We start from the raw sequence: 12,585 nt of genomic DNA, 5'->3' as shown, positions 1-12,585 counted from the left end.
TTTTGTTTTGTTTTGTTTTGTTTTGTTTGCTTTCTCAATGGTAACATTTGCAGCACAAAAGTTTTTCAATTTTGGTGAATTCATCTATATTTTCTTTTGCCATTTGTGCTTTTGGTGTTATATATAAGAAAGCTTTGCCTAAATCAAGTTCACGAAGAGTTACTGCTATGTTTTTTCCTAAGAGCTTTACAGTTTTAGCTCTTACATTAAAGCCTATGATGCATTTTAAGTTCATTTTCATATATGATGCCAGGTAGGGATCTAATTTCATTCTTTTGCATGTGGATATCCAGTTTTCCCAACACCAAAGCTTAATTTTCATCATTGAATTGTTTTGGCACCCTTGTGGAAAATCAATTGAACATAAATGTAAGGATTTATTTCTGGACTTTCAGTTCTGTTTTATTGATTAATCGGACTAGCCTAATATCACCAACACATTCTCTTGATTACTGCAGTTTTGTAAGCTTTGAAATTTGAAAGCGTGAGTCCTCCAACTTTGTTCTTTTTCAGACTTGTTTTGGCCAATCTGGGTCCTTTGAATTTCTATATGAATTTTACAATAAGCTTGTCTATTTCTGCAAAAAAAAAAAAAGGCAGCTGGGATTCTGATAAGAGTTGTATTTGAACCTGGAGATCATTTTGGGGGACATTGCCATCTTAACAATATTAAGCCTTCCAACACAGGAACATGGGATATCCTTCCAGTTCATTTCTTTCAACAATGCTTTCTAGTTTTCAATGCACAAGTCTTGGACTTCTTTTGTTAAATTTATTCTTAAATACTTTATCTTTTTGTGCAATTATAAATGAAATTGTTTTCTTAATTTCATTTTTGGATTGTTCAATACAATAATTTTTGTATATAGATCTTGTATATCCTGAACCTTGCTAAACTCGTTTGCTAGTTTTAATAGTTCTTTAGGGGATTTCTTAGGATTTCCTATATATCATGTCATCTACAACTAGAGTTAGTTTTTTGTCTTTCTTTCCAATCTGGATGCCTTTTATTTCTTTTTGTTCACTTAACTGCCCTGGCAAACATAATTTTTAAAAAGTAAATTTTATAGTATGGTAGAAGATGATAAGTTCAGTGAAGAAAAGAAAAGGTGTATCCTGGTAAGGAGGGTTCGGAATACCGAGGGTTAGAGTTGTAGTTTTAATTTCTCCTCAATGAGGAGGTGACATTTGAAGAAAGACCTAAAGGAGGTGAAGGAGTTGAATGTGTTGAACATCCAGGTGGTTAGAGTAGCCAGGGCAAAGAGCCATGGTAAAACTGTGACAGGCAGGTTGTCCAGGAACAGCCAGGGGTCACTGTGGCTGGAGCAGCGTAAACAAGGATATCCCACAGAGGGTCTTGGGACTGGAGGGTTCGGAGCAAACGTGTGACCCGACTTAGGTTTTGAAAGCATCACTGTGGCTGCTGTGCAGAGAACAGACTGAAGGCATGAAGGGAGCAGCCAGGACACCAGCTGGGGGCTGCTGTGGCCATCGCAGGGCCACATGATCACGGCTTGGAGCAGGATGGGATCCACGGAGGTGGTGAGAGCAGACTGAATTCTAGCCATATTTTGAAGACAGAGTTGACAGAATCTGTTGACAGGTAAGATGAAGAGTGCGAAAACGAGGAGTTAAGATGAGTTCAAGATTTTTGGCCTGAGCAATTGAGAGGCTGTTGTTGCCATCATCTATCTCAAGCTGCAGGTTTTGAGACAAAGACTAGGCACTCACTTTGGGACATGTTTTATTTGAAATGTCTATTAGAAGCCCAAGTGGGGATCTCAGGTAGGGAATTTGATATGTGAATCTAGACTCAAGAGAGAAGCCTGGACTAGAAATGGAAATGGAGACTGCCATCCAGGTGGCACTAGAGGTTGAGCAATGGAGTGTGGTCGCCAGGGGGGTGGTGTACGCAGAGAAGAGACAAGGACCGAGGCCTGAGGTGTGGGTCCTTCCCATGTTGACAGGTGGAGGAAGAGAACAAACCAGGAAAGAGGCTGAAACACAGCCACCAAGGAGGTAGCAGGAAACCCCACGAGCGTGCCATGACCTGAGACAAGCCAAGAGCTGTGTCAGGGAGGCAGGGATGATGTGCTGTGGCAAAGGAAGAGGAGGACTGACGATTCTCCACTGGTGAACAAACCAAGGCGTGAGTTTGTCATTTCAGATACCACAATGTAAAGAGGCCTTTTTTTCCTACATTTCTTTTTGGTGGGGAGAAGCTCAGGTGGGCAGGGCTGGGGGTGGAAAATGAGGGCCATCCAGAAGGGTGCTGCCAGAGATGGTGTCTGACTCTCTAGCAGGCATTTAGTATCTACTGCTGCATAACTAATACCCCAAAACTCAGTGGCTGGAAGCAACAGTTACGGTCTCACGGTTCCTACGGATCACAGGCCTGGGAGGGGCTCAGCTAGGTCCGCTGCTTTCCAGTCTCTCCAGGCTGTGATCAAGGTGTCAGAGACGGCACTCTTTCCTCCAGACTCGCCCCAGGAGGGGTCTGTGCCCAGCTCATGCACATGGTTGCTGGCAGGACTCCGCTCCCCACTGGCTGCTGGCCAGAGGCCCCCTTAGTCTTTTGCCACATGGGCCTCTCCATTGTGCAGCTCAAAGCATGGCCTGCTTCTTCAGAATGAGCAAACAGGAATGCCAGACATATCCTGCTAGGAATGGACAACCAAAGTCACGAGTGTTTTGTTATTTAGTCACAGAAGTGATACGCCAGCATTTTTGCCATATTCTATTAGCATTAGGTCACCAGGTCCAGCCCATATCCACGGGGAGGAATCACATAGGGGCCTGAACACCAAGAGGCAGGGTCACTGGGAGCCAGGACAGAAGCCGCCTCCCTGCCCAGCAGGTCCAGTGCGATAAACGGGTTGAAAAGCGGAGGCATTTCACCAGTCTACATTAATCATTAATCATGAAAAACAAGTTAGAAAACCTACTCAGGAAATGAACTCATTGATGAGATTTTTGACAAAACTTTTAAAATGTAAATCCTGGAGCCGGGTGCAGTGGCTCATGCCTGTAATCCCAGCACTTCAGGAGGCCGAGGCTACAGTGAGCTATGATTGCACCACTGCACTCCAGCCTGGGAGGCAGAGCAAGACTCTGTCTCTAAAAAAAATTAAATAAAAGTAAAAAAGAAAGTGTAAATCTTGGCCTTAGTATGCAAAAAACCCACCTTATCAGAAAATCAGCTCTATTTTGCAATTGTTTTATTTAACTTAGAGCCTTGATGTTAGTTCTAAGCACCACAACTAAATAGAAAACCTGGAGTGCAAAGACTAAATCTACAATATTCAGTGCCAGCACATTGCCTTGCTGAGAAATATGTGAATGACAAATTTTCAATGTAATGATTCTTTTAAAAAAGTAGAGGACACATTATGGAAGAGTTACGTTGTATCATCCCTGTGATTCAGGTTTTATAAGGTCAAATGTGGGCTCACCACTTATAAGCTGTGTGGTTTGGGGCAGGTCACTCAGCCTCTCTGTGTGTCCACTGTCACACATATAAAATGCAAATATTCATGCCCACCCCTCAGATGGTTGTGTTGCTTAGATGGGATCCTGAGCACAGTCTTCAGGCATCTGGCCCGTCTTCCGTGCTCAGTGGGGGTAATCATTATTACTGCTATTTTTATAAAAATAAACATAGTGGCCGGGCATGGTGGCTCAGGCCTGGAATCTCAGCACTTTGGAACGCCAAGGCGGTGCAAGAGGTCAAGAGATGGAGACCATCCTGGCGAACATGGTGAAACCTCGTCTCTACTGAAAATACAAAAATTAGCTGGGCGTGGTGGCACGCACCTGTAGTCCCAGCTATTCGGGAGACTGAGGCAGAAGAATCACTTGAACCCGGGACTCGGAGGTTGCAGTGAGCCGAGATCATGCCATTGCACTCCAGCCTGGCGACAGAGCAAGACTTGGTCTCAAAAATAAATAAATACATAAATAAATAAAAATAACAAAAATAAACATAGCAACTGAAGGAATTCGTGTGGAATGTGACGATTCAAAGAACTAATCCATGAAAGTAACTGTACAAAGTGTCTGGCTCATACTATATGTTCAATAAATGGGAGTTACCACTACTACAGTGAATTTTATAGTGCACACTAGAATTCCTGAAGGAATCTGTGTGTGTGTATTCTCATTGACTCTGTTAAATCACATGAATTCTTCAAACAGTCCTCAGGTCACCTCCTCCAGGGAGCCTTCTGGGTTCAGTGCCTAGAATGAAACTTTGACTGTCATTGATGTGGGGAAGCAGAATGTGCTGTGCTCCATGCTTATGTGCCCCAGGCTGGGAGGCTCCATTCTCAGGCCTTTTCTTGGCATGTCCTATTTCTCCCATTTGGTTATGGCACCTGGAGAGTTGGGTTGTGTATCCTCCTTTTACATGTCCCCAGGACCCACCAGTGTGCTGTGTACTCCATTCTGTTTCACCTGACATGCGTGCCATACAGCCCCAGACACTGCCCCAGAATGGACAGCTGAAATAACTGCAGACACCTAGCCAGGTGGTGACCAGCAAGGTGAGTGGAAGGCTACAGGGAGGGCCAGAGGTGAAGGAAGAGAAAAAAGCATGCGACTAGAAGGGCAATCGCAATCTATTTGGATGCATTCAATCTTACAGAGAGCAGCAGGAGCAGTGGGTAACAACTGCTCCATGCCAAGGCCACCCACGAGGTTGTGCAGCCCGATGATGGAGAATCAGATGATGCTGCCTGCCAGTCAGGCCACTCCATGAGGTGGGGTCACTTCATGGTGAGAGGAGAATTTGCAAATGAAGTTGGTTCAACACTGCGGAAGGGCCTTGAGTCAGGCAGCACAGCTCTATCAGGAATGGGTTCAGACAGTTAACTTCTCTGAGCTTCTTGGTGTTATAACTAACATGTACGGAATGCTTCCTGTCTACCAAGCCCCTTTCTTAGCATTTGCATGTATTATTTAATGACACAATAACCCAAGAGGCAGGTACTATCATTGTAGGTATTTTACCAGTGACAAAACTGAGGCACAGGGAGGTAAGAAACTTACCCTTTTTCAAAGAGCTCAAAAGTGGTACAGGCAGGATTTGAATCGGTAACACACACCCATTGAAGTCCTAACTTCACAAGGGTTATTTAAGAATTACATGAGACACTTTATGTAAGTAAAAGTGAAAAAAAAAAAAAAAGCAGAGCCTAGCAAACAGTCATCAGTGTTAGCTAAAAGGCAAAAGAAAAGATATTGAGAAGAGTTAAGTGATTCAGTTTCAGTTGCTAACAAAGGAGTTTAGGGGCTCAGGGCTTGGCATTGCTCACAAAGGAAACTTTCCACCTGACTCATTTGCTGTTAAATATGCAGCTTGAACCAGACCAATCTATGCAGGGAACACAGAACTGTGTCAAGTAGTTGAAGGCCCTGACAGAAGGCTCATGCATCCACTCAAATCCAGTTTCAGCTGGCATCGATTCCATGCTTGGTGCCTGTCAGGGAACGTGCAGGGTCATCGTCCTCTGTCACCTCCTGCAATCCTCACCATACCTGTGCAAGAGTTGCCATCGTCCTCTTGTGGCCAACAGTGAATCTGGGGCACAGAGAGCTTACTGTGGCTCATTCAGGATCTCACAGCTGATAGGTGATGGAGTCCATATGAGAACTCAGATCCACTTTCCCTAAAACAACTGCCATTACTTCTGTGCCCCAGATGTCTGTCTGGTCTCCAAGGCTTGGGCAACGGCACCCCCAGTCAGGGCCTAAATTGCCTTATCCTAAGAGGCGGCCCATGAACTCAATTTGATCAAGACAAAATAAATATGCTTGGGGTGAAGTTTCGGAAATAGCCACTTTGGAGCCTGTTCATGGGAGCAAAGAGGAAGGGCGTCAGTGATTTCAGTGAACTTGCTCTGCTCCAGGCTGGGACGGACATGCTGGAGAGGTCTGATGTCACAGTGCTGTTACGTCATACGACGCCAGGCCCCCATAGGCACTCTGTTCAGAAGACGAAGCCCAGGGCAGGAGCCAGAGGCCGCTCTGCAGAGGACCTCCACTCCTACAGGGGTGGAAATAGCTTGCTCCAGGGCAGAGGGCAGGTGCAGTGGGTCTTTTGAGGGGGTCTTAAAGCCACAGGGCCATTTGAGGAGATGGACCTTTCATGTGAAGGCAGTGAAAACTTCACACCCCATGAGAGCAGCCTCCCATGGACTGCTTTGGTGTGAGGTGGTCTCTGGGTGTGATGGTCTCAGTCTCAGCAAGGGTCCATGTAGCTCTCAGGAGCACATCCAAAGAGCCCAGGGTGGGTTTCAATATTTGGAAACTGAGAGAAGCATCAGAGGCCAACAGCCCAATGCTGTTCTCTTCCTCTGGCATCAGTTCTATTTTCAGAACCCTCCTGGGTCCAGTGAGTGACCTCTAAACATCTCCAGGGAGGCCAAGACCAGAAGGGCAAGTGTCTGGCAGAGGCCGCCAACCATCTCCAGAAGGCCTGGGCTGCCTCTTGTCACTTTCACACAGCACACAGGTTAACACTCCTATTTCCCGGGGAGGCTTCTCTGAGGATAATGAGCACAGTATGAAACAGACCCCTTTGGGAGGCCAAATCCCAAAGGATCGAAGCAGGCGGATCACGAGGTCAGGAGATGGAGACCATCCTGGCTAACACGGTGAAACCCCATCTCTACTAAAAATACAAAAAATTAGCTAGGCGTAGTGGTGGGTGCCTGTAGTCCCAGCTACTCGGGAGGCTGAGGCAGGAGAATGGCATTAACCCAGGAGGCGGAGCTTGCAGTGAGCCGAGATCGCGCCACCGCACTCCAGCCTGGGCGACAGAGTGAGGCTCTATCTCAAAAAAAAAAAAAAAAAAAAAAAAGACCCCTTCACCCACCCCCCGCTCCTAACGATGCCTGGAGGAGAAGAGCAACAGCCAGGACCCACCAGCTTCCAGGCTTCTTGCAGGAGGGCAGGTGTCCCATAAGTTTTCTTTCTTTTGCTCAGTTTGGAGACATTTTCCCAAAAATCATTCTGTCAGCCCAAGTTCAGCCACCAACTGGCAGAATCTGCAATACTACTTCTCTTGAACTTTAGAAATACAGCTTCCTAATTTTTTCCAATTCCAAATATAAAACAAACCAAAAAAGTATTAAAATAATTTGGGCTTCAAAGACTTTCTCATTCTTAGTGGCCATAATAAAATTACTAAGAATCAGCCTCTCTTGTTAGTCTCTCTCTTTCTCTCTCTCCTCTTCACTCTCTCTCTCTCCCTTCCTCCCACCAACTCTCATTTTTCTCCCCTCTTTAAGGAAAAGAAAATAAAGCGAAGAGAACACAGGCCCATGCAGCCCCAGGAATTGCTTGTACGGCGCTTATTTACCTTCTAACTAACATTTGTAACCCAGGATTAGCGGAGCAGCCTCTTGTAATTACCCGTGTTGCACCATTTGCGGCCGGCTATCTCCGTGAGGCCAGTAAATCTTGAAATTACAGGCTGACCACCCGGGAGAACTGAGACAGAGTCAGCCACATCTCTCAAAGGCGCTGCCCTGGGGTGCTTCCCGCCCCCCAAGATGACTCGCTGGCCAGGGAGAAGGCCCCGCCTGGGAGTGGCTCCCAGACCTCACTGTGGCTGGGAGGTAAATAAAGCCAGGGTGGCCTAGGACACCCTGCACCCCCTGTGAGTGGGACGGAGGCAGCTGGCCGAGACAGAGCCTGCTCTACCGCCCATCCTCCCACCCAGCGTGGACTCCTTCTGGTTAGGGCCCCAGAGATGGACAGGAAGAAGGAGACAGGACTGAGATGGGGGGATAGGAATGCACTGAAAAGGAGATTCTGCCTCTTGAAATGCTGTTCTCTTCTGTTGAGGAACAGAACACCCACAGAGGACTTCTAGGGTAGTGTGGCTGTCATTTTATAGAAATGGAGATCGTGGGCCAGGTGCGGTGGCTCACGCCTATAACCCCAGCACTGTGGGAGGCCAAGGCAGGTGGATTGCTTGAACCCAGGAGTTCAAGATCAGCCTGGGCAACATGGTGAAACTCCATCTCTACTAAAAATATCAAAAATTTAGCCGGATGTAGTGGTGCCAGCCTGTGGTCCCAGCTACTCAGAAGGCTGAGGCAGGAGATTTGCTCTAGCCTGGGAGGTGGAGGTTACAGTAAGCTGAGACTGTGCCACTGTGCTCCAGCCTGAGCGACAGAGACCCTATCTAAAAAAAAAAAAAAAAAAAAAAAAAACAGAAAGAAAGAAAGAAAGAAATGGCGATCACAATTTGACTTGAGAGTTAACCATAATCTTGATCATACCTTTAGAATGAGTGTCAGATGGCCCTGTGTAACATACACCTGTTCTGGAGCTCTGGGGAATGTCAAGGTGTTTTGAATCAAATAGCAAATGTTGCTCAGGTCCAGGCTGTTTTGAAATGAGATATGCTTGGCTCAACCCTTACTGATACCTTTACAAAGATGAAGCCATCACTAAGAACATTCTCCATTTTCTATCTGCAAGTACTCTACATGGAGGCTCTTTTTGTTATTTCTCCCTGTGATCTGAGACCTTAAACACCACATATAACTTCATTAAGATACAACCAGGATTAGGAGATGTTAAAGCATCTCCAATGCCAAGAGCCTATGATAATAAAGTGCTCAGAGTTCTGTGCATTGCAGGTGGATTCCGTGATTTTGCCTTTGCAGAACGCACTTCATTCCACTTTTCAATGTAGGTGTGGATACCTATAAAATCTGCCTTACTGGCTGGGCGTGGTGGCTCACACCTGTAATCCCAATACTTTGGGAGGCCGAGGCAGGCAGATTATGAAGTCAGGAGATTGAGACCATTCTGGCCAGCATGGTGAAACCCCGTCTCTACTAAAAATACAAAAATTAGCTGGGCATGATGGTATGTGCCTGTAATCCCAGCTACTCGGGAGGCTGAGGCAGGAGAATTGCTTGAGTGAGCCGAGATCGCACCATTGCACTCCAGCCTGGGCGACAGAGTGAGACTCCGTCTCAAAAAAAAAAAAAAAATCTGCCTTACTATGTGCTACTTTCTTTATTAATTCTACTATTTACAAAAGCTCAGCGGGATTTGACACTTAGTAAAAGAAAAAAACACACAGTTAAATAATTGAAATAATTAATTTAAATGTGTATAAATTTAGTATATTTAATACTAAATATTAGTATAAATCTGGATCATACCTTAAAATAATATTCCCCAACCCATTTAGCATCTATCAATGGCCTGTGGTCCGGATGTCCCGTTTTATCTACTCCACCAGCTCCTCCACCATCATCCTAATTCCCCATATGTGTTCTGTTCAGCATCTCCACAAAAGGTACCACTGGCTCTGGGAGGCCCTGTGCTCTTCCCCCATCCCCCCTCACCCACTTGCCCCCCTCTCTCTCTCTCTCTCATTCAAAATCCTTAGCAATCCCAATCTTCATATTATAACTTGAATTGAGGGGACAGGTCTTTGCCTTCTACTGAGAATGGCCCAGAGGATTAGATTCCTTGCCCAAAGCCACACAACAAAGCAATGAAATGAGTTCTTTCTTCTGTTCTTTCTGTTGTTCTTCCAACCTCGTAAGATTTCTTCTTGCCCCAGAACATGCGAGTCTGAGAAGCGCTGTTCAGATATAGATACTGTTGTGTTTCCATTTCAGAGAAAGCAAGAGACAGCCATCAACCGATTTGCTTGCCACACTCCTAAACTATACACAGACACCAGGATGTTCTGCATTATGATTCCCACAACAAGTTTACTAACACAAAAAGAAAAAACAATGACAGAAAAGAAAGAAGAAGGAAGGGAAAAAAGGAGAGAGGGATAGCAAGAGGAAGGGAGGGAGGGAGAGGGAGCCTGCAGGGGAAGTTGTGGAAAGTCCCCTTTGCAGGGGGGGATTAGGTTTTAGTTGCTCCAGGAGCTGTAGGGAGGGGAAGGGTGGAAGCCGAGGAATTCATGCCACCCAGTTGGTCAGTTGGGAATTGTTTACAGCCCTGAAGGAGCTTGGCTTTTGTGCTGCTGACTTCAAAGTGTAGTCAGATATTAACATACTGACCCCTTCACCGTTTCTACCCCCAAACACAGTGGGGGTTAGGAGGACCATCTCCAGTGGGGAAACTGAGGAATGAAAAGGGGAGCTGGGAAAAGGGAAGTGAAGAGACTAGGAATGCCCCCAAGACTGTGCTGTTAACCCAGTGCTAACATTGGCCACCAAAGGCAGGACCCCTTCCTCGTAAGCCAGCGGCCTGCATGCTGCGGTGTTGAAAGATGAAAGGGTTCTCTTTGAGACCGAGATACAGAAAGTCCCAGGTGAATGATGAAATCCAGCAGTCCCCAGGTGCCTTCCCTTCAAGGTGGGCAGTCTCGGTGACCTGCTTTCCTGCTGGCCCTTACCAGTCCTAAGGACTGGCAGCAGCAGGCCACGCCCTCCCTGCAGCCTTCAGGATATCTGCTTCCATGCCGTGCTTGGATTCCCCTGTCCGTCTCCTAGGAAGAAAGGCTGCTGGAAACCCAGACGCCCCATGGAGGGGACTGGTGCCAAGTCGTCTGGGGCCCTTTCCCCGGGGAAGCAGGAGGCACAGCCAGCCTTGTCACCATGCCCTAAAGTAGGATGGATGGCCCCGGTAAACCGATCCTCACTAATGTAGCCTAGGTGCTATTTCACATAAATACATCTACCCAGACATTTCCCATCAGCACAACCTCTTTCCCTCGAGGCCTGGCTTTCGGAGGTCTCTGCCCCCACCGACAGCCTCCAACCACCCGAGTTAATGACATACTAGGGTGGAGAAGGGAGCATGTTAAGTGTCTTTGCAATGGCAAATAAGGGGGCCCCAAAGCCTTCCCTTTCTTCATTTATCATCTTCTATAATGTACCTATCACATCCCCGGCTTCGCTCATCTTTGCCAAACTAAACAGCCTTAGTCTTGCTAATCTCTCCTCAGATGGAGGCCTGGGCCATAAATCTAATCACTGTAGAAAGAAGGCCTTCCCCAACAGTGCCTTGGGTGCTGGGTACAGCACACATTATAAAACACACAGCAGATAATGGCAGAACTGCTGTCACAGGACATGTTATAAAGTGCAGATGTTGTTACCACAATGTGCCTGTTGTGAAGTTTACACTGTAAATGGGTAAATGGGCCCGCTTGCTATGGGATAAAGGCAATTAAATTTGCTCATCCACCCCACCTGCTCTCCTCTTTCTCCTAGGTCCCTACTTGGTACCTTATGTTTGAATGAAATTGTGGGTGGAAAGTGGAAAAGGGGAACTCCTCACTGGTTTTGCCAGAATAACATGAAATTAAATCCCATTCGCTTTTTGAATCAATTTCAAAAGGTAAAAGGACTTCATGGTTTTAGTTCAATGTGTGGTCTATATGCATTTTTTTCAGTAATGGGACACCTTCTCAGGACCCCAGATCTGATTTAACACTCCCCCATGACAACTTCTCATTCACCTTTTCCTCCCAATCGTGAATGTATTAATGCCTTTTTCAACAAGTACTAAATTTTCATGGTGTTCCGTGTTCAGAAAGCGAAAGGAGCTGGGAGGTCTATACATCCTTAGAGAAGATCTTTAGGCCTGGTGATGTGGCTTATGTTTATAATCCCAGCACTTTCAGAGGCTGAGGTAGGAGTTCAAGACCAGACTGGGCAACATAAGGAGACCCCATCTCTAAAATATATCTATATATAGAGAGAGATACATATATATATATTTTTAAAAGGATATCTCTGAAGAATAGCACCAAATGGGTTAAATCTGTCACAGCACATTTCAGGGATGCTAATAAGGTCTTCAAGGAAGGCAGATGTGCTGAGAGTATCCCTTGGGCCATCAAGGAAATCTTCAAATTCTTCTTTTTATTTCTTTCTTCTCCCAACAGTCTTCAAAAGAAGAGAACAGTTCCAAGAGACAGGATGTATTGGCAAGAGGAACTATTAAGACCATTGTTACTTCTGTTTAAGCATCTGTCCTGGAGCAAAGAACCGAGTTTGAGATTTGGGGAGCGCTCAGTTGTGCCCCCACGCCAGTGACCATGGAGCAAGTCCTCTGGCTCAGCTCTCCCCAGGCAGGGCCACATCACACCTGAGAAGCTTCATTTCTGGAACTTGAGAAATCCCAAGATTGGATCTTTTCTAGCCTTCACCTTGGTCAGTAAATAGATTGAGAAAGACCTAGTTCCAAGTTACCTGGTGTGTTAGTCAAGGTTCTCCAGAAAAACAGAACCAATAAGACAGAGAGAGAGAGAGAAATAAGAAGATGTATTATAGAAAGTGGTCATAACACCAGAGGATCTGCCATCTGCAAGCTGGAGACCCGGGAAAGCTGGCATTGTAATTTAGTCCAAGTCTGAAGGCCCGAGAACCAGGGAGGCCACTGGTGTGAGTCTGGGAGTTCAGCAGCCCCAAAGCCGGGAGCTCCGACATCCAGGGATAGAAGATGGATGTCCCAGCTCAAGGACAGAGAGAATTCACCTTTCCTCCACCTTTTGTTTTATCTTCGGCCTCTATGGAATTGGTGACACCCACCCTCATTGGTGAGGGCAGAGCTCCTTCACTCAGCCCACTGATCCCAGTGCTCACATCT

Source organism: Pongo abelii, chromosome 13 (assembly GCF_028885655.2).
Source record: "Pongo abelii isolate AG06213 chromosome 13, NHGRI_mPonAbe1-v2.0_pri, whole genome shotgun sequence".
Classification (NCBI taxonomy): Eukaryota; Metazoa; Chordata; class Mammalia; order Primates; family Hominidae; genus Pongo; species Pongo abelii.
This window is presented reverse-complemented; position numbering follows the sequence as displayed.